The sequence below is a fragment of the Gopherus flavomarginatus genome, chromosome 6, assembly GCF_025201925.1.
Source record: "Gopherus flavomarginatus isolate rGopFla2 chromosome 6, rGopFla2.mat.asm, whole genome shotgun sequence".
Lineage (NCBI taxonomy): Eukaryota > Metazoa > Chordata > Testudines > Testudinidae > Gopherus > Gopherus flavomarginatus.
This window is the reverse complement of record NC_066622.1, coordinates 52,188,848-52,206,542: the sequence shown is the minus strand read 5'-3', so window position 1 is coordinate 52,206,542 and position 17,695 is coordinate 52,188,848. Positions and strand designations below refer to the sequence as shown.

The following is a 17,695-nucleotide window of genomic DNA, read 5'->3' as shown; positions in this document are numbered from 1 at the left end:
TCCCGCGCCACGAACACAGAGCAGGGGCGACGGGAGCTTCCTTACAGTGTGTGGGGGGGCACTGTTGTCTGAACGGTGGTGCTCCCATGACACCCCTTCCCCAGGGACCCACATTCACACCACCCCTCCCCCGAGGCCACACCCACAGAACGCCTTTTCCCCCCAAGACTCCAGCCTTCCCCCCACTCCATCATTTGTCCTAACAGCCAGTAAAGAGTGGTGGGGCCATGGCCCTCTAACCCCCTGTTCCAGCACCCCTGACACAGAGCTAAGCAGGCAGCAGTGTGTGTGTGTCACAGAGGCTGCTGTGCTGAGCTGAGCCAGTGAGGGAAACAGTGGCTGATGTTGGGGCTGTCCCCTTCCCCCTGCCTCAGGACTGGTTGCTTGCAGCAGCTGTCTGAACTTAGAGAGAGTGTGCCCACACAATCCCTCTCCCCACACACACAAACACACTCTCTACCCCACCAGGCACATTGCAGTTGAAAAGCAGCTGGCAATCTAGTAGGATTCCCATGGAACAATGTTATAGAGAAACCTGCATCATGTGATGCTGTACCAGCCCATGAGGCTTTGCAAACCCTTCCCAAAGCACCCGCAGCCAGTTGCACAGCTACTCACAATGCACTGCTCTCTACAATGCACTGCTCTCTGTGGCCATCCAAGAGTCTAGCCTGGATGTGCTCTGGTGACACCAGGGGCATAGTGTGGACATGCAACAGCTGTTTAATTGAAACACTTTAAAGCCACATTACCCAATAGTGTAGATATAGCTTGAGAGTGAGACAAGACCCAGCTTTGTTGAAACTGAAGAACCACAACTTCCTCCGTAGTTGGCAGGATTTGAACCTGTTCAGGGAGACCCCAATGGATTTCTAGCCCATCACCTTAACCGCTCAGCCACAACTACTTGCTTGAAATGTGTCTCTCACTACACTCCAGTTCTGTTCTCACTGAGTGATCAATTCCAATTGTTCCCTCAGACCAGCTTCCACAACACACACACTGCTGTGCCATTGTGTAAGTGTGTCCCTGGCTGAACTGCAAGAATTCCTGGGCATGGCCCAACATCGAAACAAGTACTTTTCCTCAGTTTTTAATAAGACTAGTGAGGAGTCTAGCGATGATGGAGGGATGATAAATGGGAATGTGGATATGGAAGTGGATATTACCGCAACTGAGGTAGAGGCCGTACGTGAACAGCTCAATGGGACAAAGTCGGAGGGCCCGGACAATCTCCATCCGAGGATATTAAAGGAACTGGCGCGTGAAATTGCGAGCCCGTTAGCGAGAATTTTTAAGCAATCGATAAACTGGGGGGTTGTGCCGTATGACTGGAGGATTGCTAATGTAGTTCCTATTTTTAAGAAAGGGAATAAAAGTGATCTGGGTAATTATAGGCCTGTTAGCTTGACGTCTGTAGCATGTAAGGTCTTGGAAAAAATTTTAAGGGAGAAAGTAGTTAAGGACATAGAGGTCAATGGTAATTGGGACGAATTGCAACACGGATTTACTAAAGGTAGATCGTGTCAAACCAATCTGATCGCCTTCTTTGAGAAGGTGACGGATTACTTAGATAAAGGAAATGCGGTAGATATAATTTACTTCGATTTCAGTAAGGCGTTTGACACGGTTCCGCATGGTGAACTGTTAGTTAAATTGGAAAAGATGGGGATGAATATGAAAGTTGTAAGGTGGATAAGGAACTGGTTAAAGGGGAGACTCCAGCGGGTCGTATTGAAAGGTGAACTGTCAGACTGGAAGGAGGTCACTAGTGGAGTCCCTCAAGGATCGGTTTTGGGACCGATCTTATTTAACCTTTTTATTAATGACCTTGGCACAAAGAGCGGGAATGTGCTAATAAAGTTTGCGGATGACACCAAGCTGGGAGGTATTGCTAACACGGAGAAGGACAGGGATACTATTCAGGAAGATCTGAGTCACCTTGTAAACTGGAGTAATAGAAATAGGATGAAATACAATAGTGAAAAGTGCAAGGTCATGCACTTAGGAATTAATAATAAGAATTTTAGATATACGTTGGGGGCGCATCGGTTGGAAGCGACAGAGGAGGAGAAGGACCTTGGGGTATTGGTTGATAGCAGGATGACTATGAGTCGCCAATGTGATACGGCTGTAAAAAAAGCAAATGCGATTTTGGGATGCATCAGGTGGGGTATTTCCAGCAAGGATAAGGAGGTGTTAGTACCGTTATATAAGGCGTTGGTGAGACCCCATCTGGAATACTGTGTGCAGTTCTGGTGTCCCATGTTCAAGAAGGATGAATTCAAACTGGAACAGGTTCAGAGACGGGCTACTAGGATGATCCGAGGAATGGAAAAATTGCCTTATGAAAGGAGACTCAAAGAGCTTGGCTTGTTTAGCCTGGCCAGAAGAAGGCTGCAGGGGGATATGCTTGCTCTATATAAATATATCAAGGGGGTTAACGTTAGGGAGGGAGAGGAATTATTTCAGTTTAGTACTAATGTAGGCACGAGGACGAATGGGTATAAACTGGATATTAGGAAGTTTAGACTTGAAATTAGACGAAGGTTTCTAACCATTAGGGGAGTGAAGTTCTGGAACAGCCTTCCGAGGGAAGTAGTGGGGGCAAAAGACTTTTCTGGCTTTAAGACAAAGCTTGATAAGTATATGGAGGGGATGTTATGATAGGATCGTTAATTTGGGCAATTGATCTTGGATTACCACCAGATAGGTCTGCTCAATGGTTTGCGGGGAGATGTTGGATGGGATGGGAACTGAGTTACTGCAGAGAATTCCTTCTTGGGTGCTGGCTGGTGAGTCTTGCCCACATGCTCAGGGTTTTGCTGATCGCCATATTTGGGGTCGGGAAGGAATTTTCCTCCAGGGCGGATTGGCAGGGGCCCTGGAGGTTTTTCGCCTTCCCCTGCAGCGTGGGGCATGGGTCGCTTGCTGGTGGATTCTCTGCAGCATGAGGTCTTCAAACCAATTTTGAGGATTTCAATAACTCAGTCCTGGGTTAGGGGTTGTTATAAAATTGGATGGGTGGGGTTCGGTGGCCGGCCTTGTGCAGGAGGTCAGACTAGATGATCATATTGGTCCCTTCTGACCTATGAGTCTATGAGTCTATGAGGAGAGTGTGTTTGTGGTCAATGATGTTCCTGTAGATTGTTGTCCATTTCCTGCCTTGATCATTCAGACAGTTCCTTTACATCATATCCCCAGCACATCAGAGATTGCAATAGCAGGGGGCAGGTTTTCTCTGGGGCACTGAGCTTTGCCAGGGGGTTGGTGGTTCCTTTCCTTCCTCACCCTGGAGTAAACTCAGCTTTTTATTCCATCCTTGATGTTTCAAGGAATAACAAGAGATGACCAAGGAAAGAGGTGGACAGGGCGGGTCTCAGGTGAGGGGCAGAGAGGTGCAAGTGGTGGGCAGGGCCAGTCTTATGGGTGGGGCAAAGAGGTGTGGGTGGTGGACAGGGCAGGTCAGGGGAGGGGATAGAGAGGTGTGAGTGCTGGGCAAGGTGGGTCTCAGGAGAGGCAGAGAGGTGTGAGTGCTGGGCAGGGTGAGTCTCAGGGGAAGGGCAGAGAGGTGGGGGCAGCAGGCAGACCTTGGGGGCGGGGGTGGAGAGACACAAGGAGGCCTTCTGGGAGGAGAGGAGCAAGCAAAAGGTGGACCAGCAGGCCTCAGCCAAAGAGAAAGAGCAGGAGTGGGAAGTGGCCAAATGGGAGTGAGAGCAGAGCACAGGTGGGGCTTCAGAGGGAGGAGAATGAGTCAAGGGGGTGGAGTGGACAGAACTGCCCAGAGGATTCAGGGGGCCTGAGGCAAAACAATTTTGGGTGCCCCTTCCATAAAAAAAAGTTGCAATACTATAGAATACTATATTCTCATGGGATCCCTGCAGGGCCTGGGGTAAATTGCCCCACTTGCCCCCCCCTCTGAGTGACCATGCCCTCAGCCTCTCCTCGTAAGTCCACTGACCCCTAATCATTTTTGTTGCCCTCCCCTAGACTCTCTCCAATTTGTTTCTGTAGTGGGAGGGCAAAAACTGGACACAATGCTCCAGATGTGGCCTCACCAGTGCTGAATAGAGGGGAATAATCACTTCTCTCGATCTGCTGGAAATGCTCCTACTAATCCAGCCCAATACGACCAGTTACCCATATTGAATGCAGACCCAGCAATATTTGATAAATTGGTTACTGTCCATTCAGGAGGTTCTTTCCTACCTATTCATAAAGAATGAAGATGCTCTAAGCAGAGGGGAGAGAGCTGTCCCGTCCGTGTAGTTAATCCATCTCCCCGAGAGGTGGTAGCTATGTCACTGGGGGAAGCTATGTGGGTGGGTGTGCAAGCTGTGGTGTCTCCATATATCTGTAAGTTTAATCAAACCCCATTTTTAAAAGCACTGTGGTCTGGGAAGAGTACAGGAGATCTCTGAGGCAGGGCCTGTCCTTCAAAATCTTTAAGATCACCGATTTACCTCCACAGCAGCCATGGGGGTGTAACTCAGTAGTAGAGTATTTGACTGAAAATCAAAGGGGTCTTGGTTCAAGTCCCTTTGCCACCTTACAAACTTCTTCCTTCAACAAAAATAATTTCATTTCCATTATGTTGAGGAGTTCCACTGAATAGGGATCCCTGAAATGAATGGAAACACTCAATATTTTCCTGTGCAAATGCATGAAAACCTAGCAAACATGTGACTCCACTGAAATCAGTTCCAATCCTCTAAAGGATTAAAGAATCCTTACTGAGGTTGCAGGAAAAAAACATCCCAATGTGTAGAAAGAATAGTATATATGGCAGGTGACCAGCTTGGCTTAACAGTGAAATCCTTGCTGATCTTAAACGCAAAAAAGAAGCTTCCAAGAAGTGGAAGATTGGACAAATGACCAGGGAGGAGTATAAAAATATTGCTCAGGCATCCAGGAGTGAAATCAGGAAGGCCAAATCACACTCGGAGTTGCAGCTAGCAAGAGATGTTAAGAGTAACAAGAAGGCTTTCTTCAGGTATGTTAGTAACATGAAGAAAGTCAAGGAAAGTGTGGGCCCCTTACTGAATGAGGGAGGTAACTTAGTGGACAGAGGATGTGGAAAAAGCTAATGTACTCAATGCTTTTTTTGCCTCTGTCTTCACAAACAAGGTCAGCTCCCAGACTGCTGCACTGGGCAGCACAGCATGGGGAGAAGGTGACCAGCCCTCTGTGGAGAAAGAAGTGGTTCGGGACTATTTAGAAAAGCTGGAGACGAGCACATGTCCATGGGGCCGGATGCGCTGCATCCGAGGGTGCTAAAGGAGCTGGCGGATGTGATTGCAGAGCCATTGGCCATTATCTTTGAAAACTCATGGTGATCAGGGGTGGTCCCGGATGACTGGAAAAAGGCTACTGTAGTGCCCATCTATAAAAAGGGAAGAAGGAGGATCCAGGGAACTACAGACCAGTCAGTCTCACCTCAGTCCCTGGAAAAATCATGGAGCAGGTCCTCAAGGAATCAATTCTGAAGCACTTAGGGGAGAGGAAAGTGATCAGGAACAGTCAGCATGGATTCACCAAGGGCAAGTCATGCCTGACTAACCCTAATTACCTTCTATGAGGAGATAACTGGCTCTGTGGATGAGGGGAAAGCAGTGCATGTGTTATTCCTTGACTTTAGCAAAGCTTTTGATATGGTCTCCCATAGTATTCTTGCCAGCAAGTTAAAGAAGTGTGGGCTGGATGAATGGACTGTAAGGTGGATAGAAAGCTGGCTAGATCGTCAGGCTCAATGGGTAGTGATCAACGGCTCCATGTCTAGTTGGCAGCCGGTTTCAAGCGCAGTGCCCCAAGGGTCGGTCCTGGGGCTGATTTTGTTCAATATCTTCATTGATGATCTGGAGGATGGTGTGGATTGCACCCTCAAGAAGTTTGCAGATGACCCTAAACTGGGAGGAGTGGTAGATACACTGGAGGGTAGGGATAGGATACAGAGGGACCTAGACAAATTAGAGAACTGGGCCAAAAGAAACCTGATGAGGTTCAACAAGGACAAGTGCTGAGTCCTGCACTTAGGACGGAAGAATCCCATTCACTGTTACAGACTAGGGACCAAATGGCTAGGAAGGAGTTCTGCAGAAAAGGACCTAGGGGTTACACTAGACGAGAAGCTGGCTATGAGTCAACAGTGTGCCCTTGTTGCCAAGAAGGCTAACGGCATTCTGGGCTGTATAAGTAGGGGCATTGCCAGCAGATCGAGGGATGTGATCATTCCTCTCTATTCGGCATTGGTGAAGCCTCATCTGGTGTACTGTGTCCAGTTTGGGGCCCGACACTACAAGAAGGATGTGGAAAAATTGGAAACAGTCCAGCAGAGGGCAACAAAAATGATCAGGGGTCTGAAGCGCATGACTAATGAGGAAAGGCTAAGGGAACTGGGCTTGTTTAGTCTGAAGAAGAGAAGACTGAAGGGGGATTTGATAGCTGCTTTTAAGTACCTGAAAGGGGGTTCCAAAGAGGATGGACCTAGACTGTTCTCATTGGTAGCAGATGAGACAACAAGGAGTAAGGGTCTCAAGTTGCAGTGGGGGAGGTTTAGGCTGGATATTAGGAAAAAACTTTTTCACTAGGAGGGTGGTGAAGCACTGGAATGGGATGGCTAGGGAGGTGGTGGAATCTCCTTCCTTAGAGGTTTTTAAGGGCAGGCTTGACAAAGCCCTGGCTGGGATGATTTAGTTGGGGATTGGTCCTGCTTTGAGCAGCGGATTGGACTAGATGACTTCCTGAGGTCCCTTCCAACCCTAATATTCTATGATTATATGATTAGACGCTCTAATGGTTTCTTCTGGCCATAAAGTCGACTAATTTCTGAAAAACGGAGCGTAGCATTGGGAGCAGCATCTGATGTTTTACTGTCTAGCCGGCTTGCTGCCTAGAACGAACACTCCTTGAGTGGGGTGATCCACAGGGAGTAGCTCAAACCTCCAAAGTGCCTGGCCTGGGGTAGGACATTAGCACAGCAAGGGAGGGGTGTGGCAGTGACATCACAAAGGCCTTTTGCAGGACCTCAGACTATTGGTCAAAGGTGGTGGGGAGGTGGTGACCTCACAGAGAGATGCTGACATCAGCCAGGCAGGACAGGGGCGAGGGGCCAGGGAAACCTCAGAGACCCCTGTGGCTTTGCATCAGCAAGTCTCCTTCTCCAGGTCTCTCCTTGAGGACTGATAAAGTATTCGGGTTCACAGATGTGAGCACCAGGAGGAACCTCTTTCGAGTTTTCTCCTTCCCTTGTAGTGATTTTACTAGAAAACAGCTGTCCCTGTTTAGAAGGTAAGAGCCTCCTGGAGGTTTGAAACCTGTTCAGTCTGATCCATCTGGTGAGAGTTGAATTCTAGACATGGAAAACACGAGCTTAAGGAGGCAGAATTTTATTGCGCACCTGGGATTTTGTCCCTTAGAATCAGTGCGGACATAAGGGTTTGTCCTTTTTGTTTCAGCTTTTCCTCCATCCATCCTTCCCTCCTTTCTCTTCTTCTCTTGCTTCTTATCTCCTTTTTCCTATTCCCCTCTCAACACCAGGAGGTGTGCTTCTGTGTGTGTGTGTGTGTGTGTTGCGGGGGAGTGCTCTGCAGCTCCCACTGTGAGAGATCCACCCAAAAATGTGGGACTGAAATAGTGCTTGGGCAGTGATCCCCAGCAGTCACCTGGGCCATCTTTTGGGCTCTCTGGTAAGAATCCTCAGCCTCCCATCCTCAGTCTCTATCCTGATTGGCTGAGCAGGGGGTTATTGACAGGGAGGAGACTCAGGTCCATGTTGTTCTCTTTTAAGAACAAGGAAATAAGTCAGAACCAGTTCTATGTTTGACATATTTTGTTGCTTCTCTGCATTAATTGTCTCTGAGCAGTTGATGATTCTCTCTAACATTGCAGTTCTCCTCAAATACTTGCTGAATAATTACTGTGCACTGTTGTTGGTCTGGAGCTCATCTGAGAGCACATTATTCAGGTCATTCAATGTCTGAAATTCAGGATTCGATGGTTGGTTTGAAAATCAGGGCTCTTGGGTCCTATTCCCAACTCTGCCACTGCCTGGCTTTGTGACCTAAGACAAGTCCATTCTCCTTTCTCAGCCTTAGGTTCTCCCTCTTTCAAGTAGGGATAATAATGATCCACTCTTACCTACCTCATGGTGGGTGGAGGATGGGGATCCATTGGAGAGTGTCACTAAGAGTAGTGCATAATATGAGGTGTCCCATCACGCTTACTCGGAGCAGATTATGACATAATAGATTAGCTGAAACAGTCTTTTTTATTTGTATTTTTTTATTTTGGAATTGTTAAGAGCAGCAATGACTTAGCTCAGACTGAAGCATCTTATCTAATTTTCAAGATCTAAGTGTCTCCTCCTTGTGTGTGATGACACAATTTAACACACTGTGACAAACAGGAGATGCTTTTGTTTTGCAACAAAATCTTTTTGCAAAGAACTTCCATCTCACTTGTTATGATTCTGAGAAACAAACTGGTTTAGTCTGAATGGGATATTTGGACAGAAACGGTTGGAATGAAATTTTCCCACCATCTCAATTCCTGAGCTCTATCCCTGCCTCTGGGGGGATTTGTTGTCTGTTAGAACAGGAGTCTGACTGGCGGCTTCTCTTTCTGGCTCTGCCACCGCCTTGCTGTGTAGGCCCTTGGGTAGGTCACCTCCCTTCTCTGTACCTCAGGCTCCTCCCATTTGTCCAATGGGAACAGGGACAGTTCTCGAATTCTGGGCAGTTGTGAGCCTGAGTGAGAAAAGGGGTGTTGAAGCCCTCTGTGAAGAAGAAAGGGGAGTTTCACGGTGTTTTTGCACCAAGGAATTCTAAAGTTTGCTAAAGTGTCTAGTCTGTGGAAACAAGAAATGGTCGGGGCCAAACTTTTTAACCACTGCCTTTTTAAAGCCCTTTCAAGGATGTGAATCCCTATCTTTTAGGTACCTGGGGTTCTTTGCCAGCAGGAGAGAAGAGGTTCCTGCCTCCGTTTTTGTGGCCTTAACAAACCAGGTGTTGTGCCCCAGTTCTCGTCTGAGATCCCTGAAAAAGAACATCTTCCCATCCATGAAGAAGACAGGACCTATCTTTCAAAGGGGAACAAAGAGACCCCTGGGACTTACAGACTAGCTAGCCTGATTGCCATAGCTGGAGAGATACTGGAATACATTCTTAAACACTCAGTTTGTCAGCAGCACCTACAGGATAATTTGGTTCTTAGGACGAGTGAGCATGGATTTGTCAAGAACAAATCATTCCAAACCAATCCTCATTCCTTCTTCGGCAGGGTTCCGGGACTGGTGTAGGTGGGTAAACAGTAGATGGGATCTAGCTTGCAGATACTAAGGCTTTTGACACTGTCCTGTAGGACATTCTCACAAGCAAACGAGGGAAATGCAGTCCAGCTGCAATCAGTGTAATGTGGGTGCAGAGCTGGTTGAAAGCCCAGACTCCAGGAGCCCTTCTCCATATCTGGCTGTCCAATGGAGAGGGTGTACCTAGTGGGACTGGCAGGCATCAGTCCGGAGTCCGGTACTATTCAATATTTTCATGAATGATTTGGAAAATGCAGTGCAGACCATGCTTCTAAAATTTGCAACTGACACCAATCACTTTGGAGCACAGGATTGAAATTCAAAACGTCCTTAACAAATTGAAGACTTGGTCTTCTTGAACCAAACTCTATGGTTGGGCCCCTCTCTCTACACTGGGCTGAAGTGAAACCCCAGAGCCAAACACTCCTCCTGGGCAGTGCGATCCGACCTTGAATGGTCAGATGCTGCTTAGCACTGTCAGAGCAACTTTTGCTGAGAGATTCTCCCAGCACTTTCCAATAGCGGGAAAGTATGAAATCCCCATTTCACTGCTGGGGACAGAGCCCTAGAGGGGGGAGCAACTTGCCCAAAGTCCCCCAGGAAAAGGAAAAGAACCAGCAGTGGAACCAATAGGAAACCCAGCAATGGAACTCAGGAGTCCTGGGGGTGTGCTAGGGTGACCAGATGTCCTTATTTTATAGGGACAGTCCGAATTTTGGGGTCTTTTTCTTATCTAGGATCCTATTACCTCCCACCCCCTGTCCCGATTTTTCACACTTGCTGTCTGGTCACCCTAGGGTGTGCACATGTGTGGGTCCCTGCTTCTCCCTGCCCCCCTCATTGAAGCAGAAGTGCAGGGTTACTGCCCTGGGTACTGCAGGGCACTGGTGGACATGGGGCTGGCTGGAGGTAGGGTCTGGCTACAGGCAGGGTAAGGGGTGCGGGGCTGGCTGGCTTCAGGCAGGGGGGTGCATTGGGTTGGCTGGAGACAGGGCAGGGGATGCAGGGCTGGCTGCAGACAGGGCGTGCAGGGCTGGTGCAGGCTGGGTGTGTGTGGGGGCTGGTTGGCTTTGGGCAGGGCCACGGGGGGGGGTGGCAGGAGATGGCTGGAGACAGGGCTGGGGGTTTGTCAGGGGCTTTGCTGCAGGGCTGGCTGCAGGCAGGGCAGGGAGGATGCGGCTGGTGTGGGCAGGGCAGAAGGTGCAGGGCTGTCTGGAGACAGAGGATGGCTGCCGGCAGGGCAGGGCAGGGGGTGCAGGGCTGGCTGCAGGCAGGGCATGGGGCAGGGCTGGTGCAAGGATGTTTCACTCCCTAGGCGAAACTTCCACCTTGCACCCTCCCCCCCCTGCGCCCCCACCCTGAGGTGCCCCACCCGTGGCAGCTCCTCCCCTCCACCCTGAGGCGCCCCTCTTGTGGCAACTCCCCCGCTCTGCCCTGCGGCACCCCCCCTCGCCCCAGCTCACCCCTGCTCCAAGCACGAGCACCCTGAGCACACCATGGCCGCTTCACTTCTCCTGCCTCCCAGGCTTGTGGCGCCTAAGCCTGCCAGGCAGTCAAGCACCCTCCTCTGAGCCACAGCAGCCCTGACAGTTGACAATAGAGGCACCTTAGCTCCTGAGTTCCTTCAATGTGTCCCCTTCTGGGGTCCAGCTCCGATCACCAGATACTCGGGGTATGTCTATACCACCTGCCGAATTGGTGGGCAGCGATCGATCCAGCGGGGGTCGATATATCGTGTCTAGTGTAGATGCAACACATCGAGTGCTCTCCCCTCGACTGCTGTACTCCAGCTCGGTAAGAGACACAGGCAGAGTCTACAGGGAGCTGCAGCAGTCGACTCACCGTGACTGTGACATTATAAGTATAATATTATATCTCATTGAAAGGTGACAGGGCCAGAAAGAGTTAATTAACTCACCTCACCGACTGATCTGAACCATGGGTGAACCTTAAGAACTGGTTAGCAAGATATGTGAATGAACAGAGCTTTGAAATGCAAGTCTGCATTGTTAGAGGTAGGAGGGGAGATGTTTGCTCAGGTCTTGTGATGTAGACAAACAAGTCTTGTCTATTGCTACAGTTTTAATTCAAAGAGCAAAAAAGGAATATTAACATTAATGATGATACTTGAGTGAAATAGTATTATTGTCTATGTGTCTCTTTGAAGGTTGTGGTAACCTGTATCAGAACTGTTTAATGAATAAATTACTCTGTACTAATTGCCAGGATGCTTGGAAGGAGAGTTAAGCCTATTGTCTTCTGAGACCGAAAGGCTGCTGGAAATGTATAAGAACCCTGGGACACGATCCTTCTTCATCTCAGATCTGCTTTGGGTTTCAAGAGGGGGAAACCTTAAGCCACAAGGTTTGAGATCCCCAGTCATTGACTGGAGCCACCCTGAATATGGAAATTGGACTATAACGTATGGACTACTTCTAAAAAGACTTTTGGCAACTACAAACTCACCTCTACTTTGTATCTGAACCTCAAGAATTGAATTCAAGTCTATATGTCTATTGATCTTTTAACCAACACTCTCTCTCTTTTCTTTTCTAATACATTTTAGCTTAGTTAATAAGAATTGTCTATAGCATGTATTTTAGGAAGATATAAGTTATAATTGAACCTGGGTATGTACCTGATCCTTTGGGATCAGAAGAATCTTTTCTTTAACATGATGAAGTAAGATTTTCAGGAATCATCATCATATCTGACAGGTGTGTCTGGACGGAGGCCTGAGGCTGGGTACTTTAAGGGAACTGCGTGGTTTAAACTTCTAAGTAACCAGTGAGGTACTACAGAAGCTGTTTTGTGTTGGCTTGGTAAATCTAAGTATCGGAATAACCAGCAGCGTTTGGAATTTGTCTGTGCTGTTTTGTTTGCGGTTCTCCCTGATTGAGTGACCTCAGCTGGCTCCCACGGGCAGCACCATCACACCTACATCCAGGATGGAGAGGTCCGGGGGATCTTAGGGGCCTTGGGGTGCACAGATACCTACGTCCAGGCTGTAGAGGTCCCTGGGGGGCTTAGAGAGTTTTGGGGGAGGGCACAGATACCAATCTCCAGGTTCTAGGGGTCCCAGGGGGGCTTAAGGGGTTCGTGGGGGGCACATATTCGTACATCCAGGCTTTAGTGGTACCAGGGGGGCTTAGAGGGTTAGTGGGGGGCATAGATACCTACGTCCAGGCTGGAGGCATCCTGGGAGTCTTAGGGGATTTTTGGTGGCCCAAGATACCTATGTCCAGGCTGTATGGGTACCAGGGGGTCTTAGAGGTTTGGGTGGGCACAGATACGTATGTCCAGGCTGTATCAGTCCCGGGGGGGGGGTTTAGAGGTTTCATGAGGGGCACAGATATCTACGTCCAGATTGTAGCTGTCCCGGGGGGTGAGGGGGTTTCTGGGGGGCACATATACCTACGTGCACACTGGAGTGTCCCGGGGGGCTTATGGAGTCCCTATAGGGCACAGATACAAATGTCCTGGCTGTATAGGTACCTGGGGGGCTTAGGGGGCTTGTGGGGGGCACCGATACCTAAGTTCAGGCTGGAGGGGTCTCCGGGGGTCTTAGGTATTTGGTGGGGGGCACAGATACCTACATCCAGGCTGCAGGGGTCCTGGAGGGGCTTAGGGTCTGTCACGGAGTGTGGGAGAGTCCAGTCCTGCACCCCTCTTCCTGGGACTCAAAGTGACTCTCAGCCAGCCAGTAAAACAGAAAGTTTATTGGACAACAGGAGCGAAAGATACAGCAGAACTTGAAGGCACAAGCAGGATCCCGCATTCGAGTCCTTCTGGGACTTCAGGAGACTTAGTTCCCAGTTTGGGATTCCCTGAATTCCAACCACCCAGACCAAAACCGAAACTGAACTAACCCAACTCTCTCCAGCCAGCCCCTTCTTTTGTCCAGCTTCCTGGGCAAAGGTGCTGACCCCCTCCCTCCTTCCTAGCTCAGGTTACAGGCTGAGCACGTGTCCGGTCCTAAGGTCACCTGCTGCTCTCCCATCCCCCACACAGACAGTCCCTACTCCATCACAGTAATGCACAGAGCATTTCCCTCACAGAGCAACAGTGACACCATGTGGCCACGCTGGGTAATGCACAGAGCATTTCCTGCATGGAGCAACAGTGACACCGTGTGGCCATGCAGGGTAATGCACAGATCACTTCCTGCATGGAGCAACAGTGACACCATGTGGCCATGCAGGGTAATGCACAGATCATTTCCTGCATGAAGCAACAGTGACACCATGTGGAGTCGCAGGGTAGTACACAGAGCATCACACCTACGTAGATGCTTTAGAGATCCCTGCTGGGGCTTAGGGGTCATGGGGGGCACAGATAGCTACGTCTAGGCTGGAGGCATTCCGGTGGGTATTAAGGGCTTCATGGGGGACACAAATATCTACTTCCGGGCTGGAGAGGTCCCTGGATGGCTTAGGGGGTTGTGGTGAGCACAAATACATAAGTCCAGGCTGTAGTGGTCCCTGGGGGTTTAGGGAGTTGGTGAGGGGCACAAGAACCTACGTATGGTCTGGAGGGGTCCCTGGGGGACTTAAGGGGTTGTGATTGTGCAGATACCTACGTCCCAGTTGGAGCTGGCCCTGGGGAGCTTAGGGTGTTTGTGCCTCATACACACACCTACAAACAGGCTGGTGGGGCCCCTATTTGTCTTATGGGGCTTGTTGGGGGCAGAGATACCTATGTCCAGGCTGGAGAAGTCCTGGGGAGGCTTAGGGGGTTCCTGGAGGTCACAAATATCCACAACCAGGCTGGAGGGGTTCTGGGGGTATTAGGGAGATGTGTGTGTGGGGGGCACAGATACCTATATCGAGGCTGTAGGGGTCCCGGGGTTACTTTTGGGCATTTTGGGGTACAGATATCTACGTCCATGCTGTAGGGGTCGCTGGGAGGATCAGTGGTTTCGTGAGGGTGCACAGATACCTATGTCCAGGGTATAAGGATCCAGGGGGCACTTAGGGGTTTGTGGGGGGCACAGATACATTCATCCAGGCAAGAGGGGTCCTGGGGGCCTTAGGCGGTTTGTGTTGGGCACAGATACCTGCGTCTAGGCTAGAGGCATTCCGCGGGGCTTAGGGGGGTTGTGAGGGCACAGTTAACTATGTTGAGGCTGGAGAGGTCCCATCATGGCCTAGGAGGGTTATGGGGGGCACAGATACCTGCGTCTAGGCTGTAGGGGTTTTGGGGGTCTTAGAAGGGTTGTGGGGGCACAGATACCTATGTCCATGCTGGAGGGGTCCCGTCGTGGCTTAGGGGATTCGTGGGGTCAGAGATACCTACCTCTAGGCTGGAGGGGTTCTGGGGGGGATTAGGTGTTTTGGGGGGGAACAGATACCTATGTCCCAATTGTAGGGGGACATGGGTAGCTTAGGCGGTTTGTGGGGATCACAGATACAAACATCCATGCTGTAGGGGTCCCGAGGGTCTTTGTGTGGCTCTGGGGGTCACAGATACCTACCTACAGGCTGGAGGGGTCCTGTGGGTCTTAGGGGGTTTGTGGGGCATACAATGCCTACAACTGGGCTTGTGGGTTCCCTGGGGGGCTTAGAAGTTTGTGGGGAGCACAGATACCTTTATCCAGGATAGATGGGTCCCGGTGGGATTAGGAGGTTGTGTGGGGCACAGATACCTATGTAAGCAGAAGCAGGATGAACTCTACCCTGACATCTGGTGGTGAATTATGGCGAGTGTGGAAAAGAATTTCAGGGGCTGATTGTGTTTGCATAGGCACACCCACCCCGCCTGACATGGCCACGGCAGCCTGGGATGGTTGCTTTGGCAGCTGTGGTATCCCGTTTATTTGTTGTTGGGGCATGAGATGTGGAGTATTGTCACCCTGATTGTGTGGATGAGGAACTGTGAAACTGCTTTGAGACAGTGATTCTCACCACCAATTGAGTGGCACTCGCTAGACAAGGGAGTGGCCTCCTTGGGTGAGCTAGAGTCACCAATTGCCCTTTTTTTCTTTTAACAGTTGAATAGCAGTGTTGATTTTTTATTCTCTTAAGAGTTGAATTTCTAGGTTTTTGAGCTGAAATCACTGAAAAGATGTGTTAGCTTGTGGGGGACTCTGAAACTGTATTGCAGAACACAGTAGTTAGCAACAGGAGCAGATTGTGGGAGTGGCCCACGGAGTGAGGGGAGTCTAGCAGTTTTGGGGGACAGCTGGAGCAGAACACAGGTCGGCTGGCAGAGCAGCTGGTGGACCGAGCTGAGCAGTTTGTGGGAGTGGCCCACGGAGTGAGGGGAGTCTAGCAGTTTTGGGGGACAGCTGGAGCAGAACACAGGTTGGCTGGCAGAGCAGCTGGTGGACCGAGCTGAGCAGTTTGTGGGGAAGGCAAAAGCAGAATCCCATGGAGAGGCAGAGCAGTCAGCAGTGGACCACATAAGGTGCCCCTTTCTAATCAGGCTGGCAGGGGGAAAAACCCTGCAGATAGACTCTTGAACTCTGGGGCTACGGGACTGTGGGTGATTTTGGGGTTGCTGGACTCTTGAAACATTGGAGATATTGGACTTTGGAGCCTTGGGGTGATTTGGGGATTGCTGGACTCATGATCCCAGGGAAAAGGACACGGCCTAGTTGAGGTGTTTTCCCAATTTAATGCTATGTTGTTTATCTCAGGTTATTAAACATTTTCTGCTGCACCCAGACTCTATGCTTGCGAGAGGGGAAGTATCGCCTCTTTGAGGCACCTAGGGGTGCGTATGTAAAATTTTCCCATGTCACTGGGTGGGGGCTCGAGCTGGTTTGCATTACATTGTAGGCAAGGGACCCCTATGTATTGATCCCAGTCCTTGCTGCTATCAGTTCAGCCTGGCAGAAGGGTTCCACCTACGTCCAGGCTCAAGGGGTCCCTGGGGGGCTTAGGGAGTTCGTGGGGGGCACAGATATCTAGGTCCAGGCTGTAGGGGGTCGGGGGGGGGGCTCAGGAGTTTGGTGGGGGGCACAGATACCTACGTCCAGGCTGCAGGGGTCCCAGAGGGGCTTAGGGGGTGTCATGTAGTGTGGTGGAATCTGGCCCTGCACCCCTCTTCCTGGGACACACAGTGACTCAGCCAGCCAGGAAAACAGAAGGTTTTTCTGGCCAACAGGAATGAAGGATACAGCAGAGCTTTTGGGCACAACCAGGACCCCTCAATCGAGTCCTTCTGGGGGTTCAGGAAGCTTAGTTCCCAGTTTGGGATTCTCTGAATTCCAACTACCCAGCTCCAAACAAAAACTGAACTAACTCCCTCCAGCCGACCCCTTCCTGTGTCCAGCTTCCCGGGCAAAGGTGCTCACTCTCTCAGCCCTGCCTAGCTCGAGTTACAGGCTTAGGTCCTGTCCCTCACCTAAAGTCACCCCCTGCTCTCCCATCCCCCAGACAGACAGTCCCCAATCCATCACAGTAATGCCCAGAGCATTTCCTGCATGGAGCAACAGTGACACCGTGTGGCCACGCAGGGTAATGCACAGAGCATTTCCTGCATGGAGCAACAGTGACACCGTGTGGCCACGCAGGGTAATGCACAGAGCATTTCCTGCATGGAGCAACAGTGACACCATGTGGCCACACAGGGTAATGCACAGAGCATCGCACCTACGTGGAGGCTGTAGAGATCCCTCGAGGGCTTACGGGGGTTCGTAGGGTCACAGATACCTACATCCAGTATGGATGGGACCCTGGGAGAGTTAGGGGGGTTGTGAGGGGCATAGGTACTTGCGTCCAGGCTGTAGAGGTCCTGGTGGGGATTAAAGGCTTCCTGGAGGACAGCAATATCTACGTCCAGGCTGAAGGGGTCCCTGGATGCTTAGGGGGTTGTGGTGAGCACAGTGATCCCTGGGGGTATAGGGACTTGGTGAGGGGCACAGATACCTATGTATGTCCTGGAGGGGTCCCTGGGGGGGGGCTTAGTGGTATTGTAGGAGACACAGATACCTACGTCCAGGCTATAGGCATTATGGGGGGGCTTAGGGCTTTGGGGGGCACAGATACCTACATCCAGGCTGGAGGGGTCCCGGGGGGCTTAGGTGGTTTGTGGGGAGGGGCACAGATATGTACATCCAGGCTGGAGAGGTTCCGGAGAGGATTAGGGGTTTTTGCGGATGGCAGAGATACCTATCTCCATACTCTAGGGGTCCCGGGGGGCTTAGGGTTTTTTGGGAGGCACAGATATCTATGTCCAGGTTGGAGTGGTTCCTGGGGGGTTTAGGGAGTTCCTGGGGGGCACAGATACCTAAGTCCATGCTGTAGAGGTCCCTGGGTGGATTAGGGGTTTTCTGGGTGGCAGAGATACCTACGTCTAGGCTGTAGGGGTCCCTGGGAGGCTTAGGGGGTTTGTGGGGGGCAGCGATACCTAAGTCCAGGCAATAGGGCTTCCAGGGGGAATTAGTGT

At 50.5% G+C, this 17,695-nt stretch overlaps 1 non-coding gene across 1 annotated transcript; it reads right to left on the bottom strand.

The window, feature by feature from the left end:
- Positions 1–825: 825 nt before the first annotated feature.
- Positions 826–907, bottom strand: TRNAS-AGA (transfer RNA serine (anticodon AGA)). The gene has a single exon. It is a non-coding gene; the product is annotated as a tRNA-Ser (tRNA).
- Between the last annotated feature and the right edge of the window lie 16,788 nt (positions 908–17,695).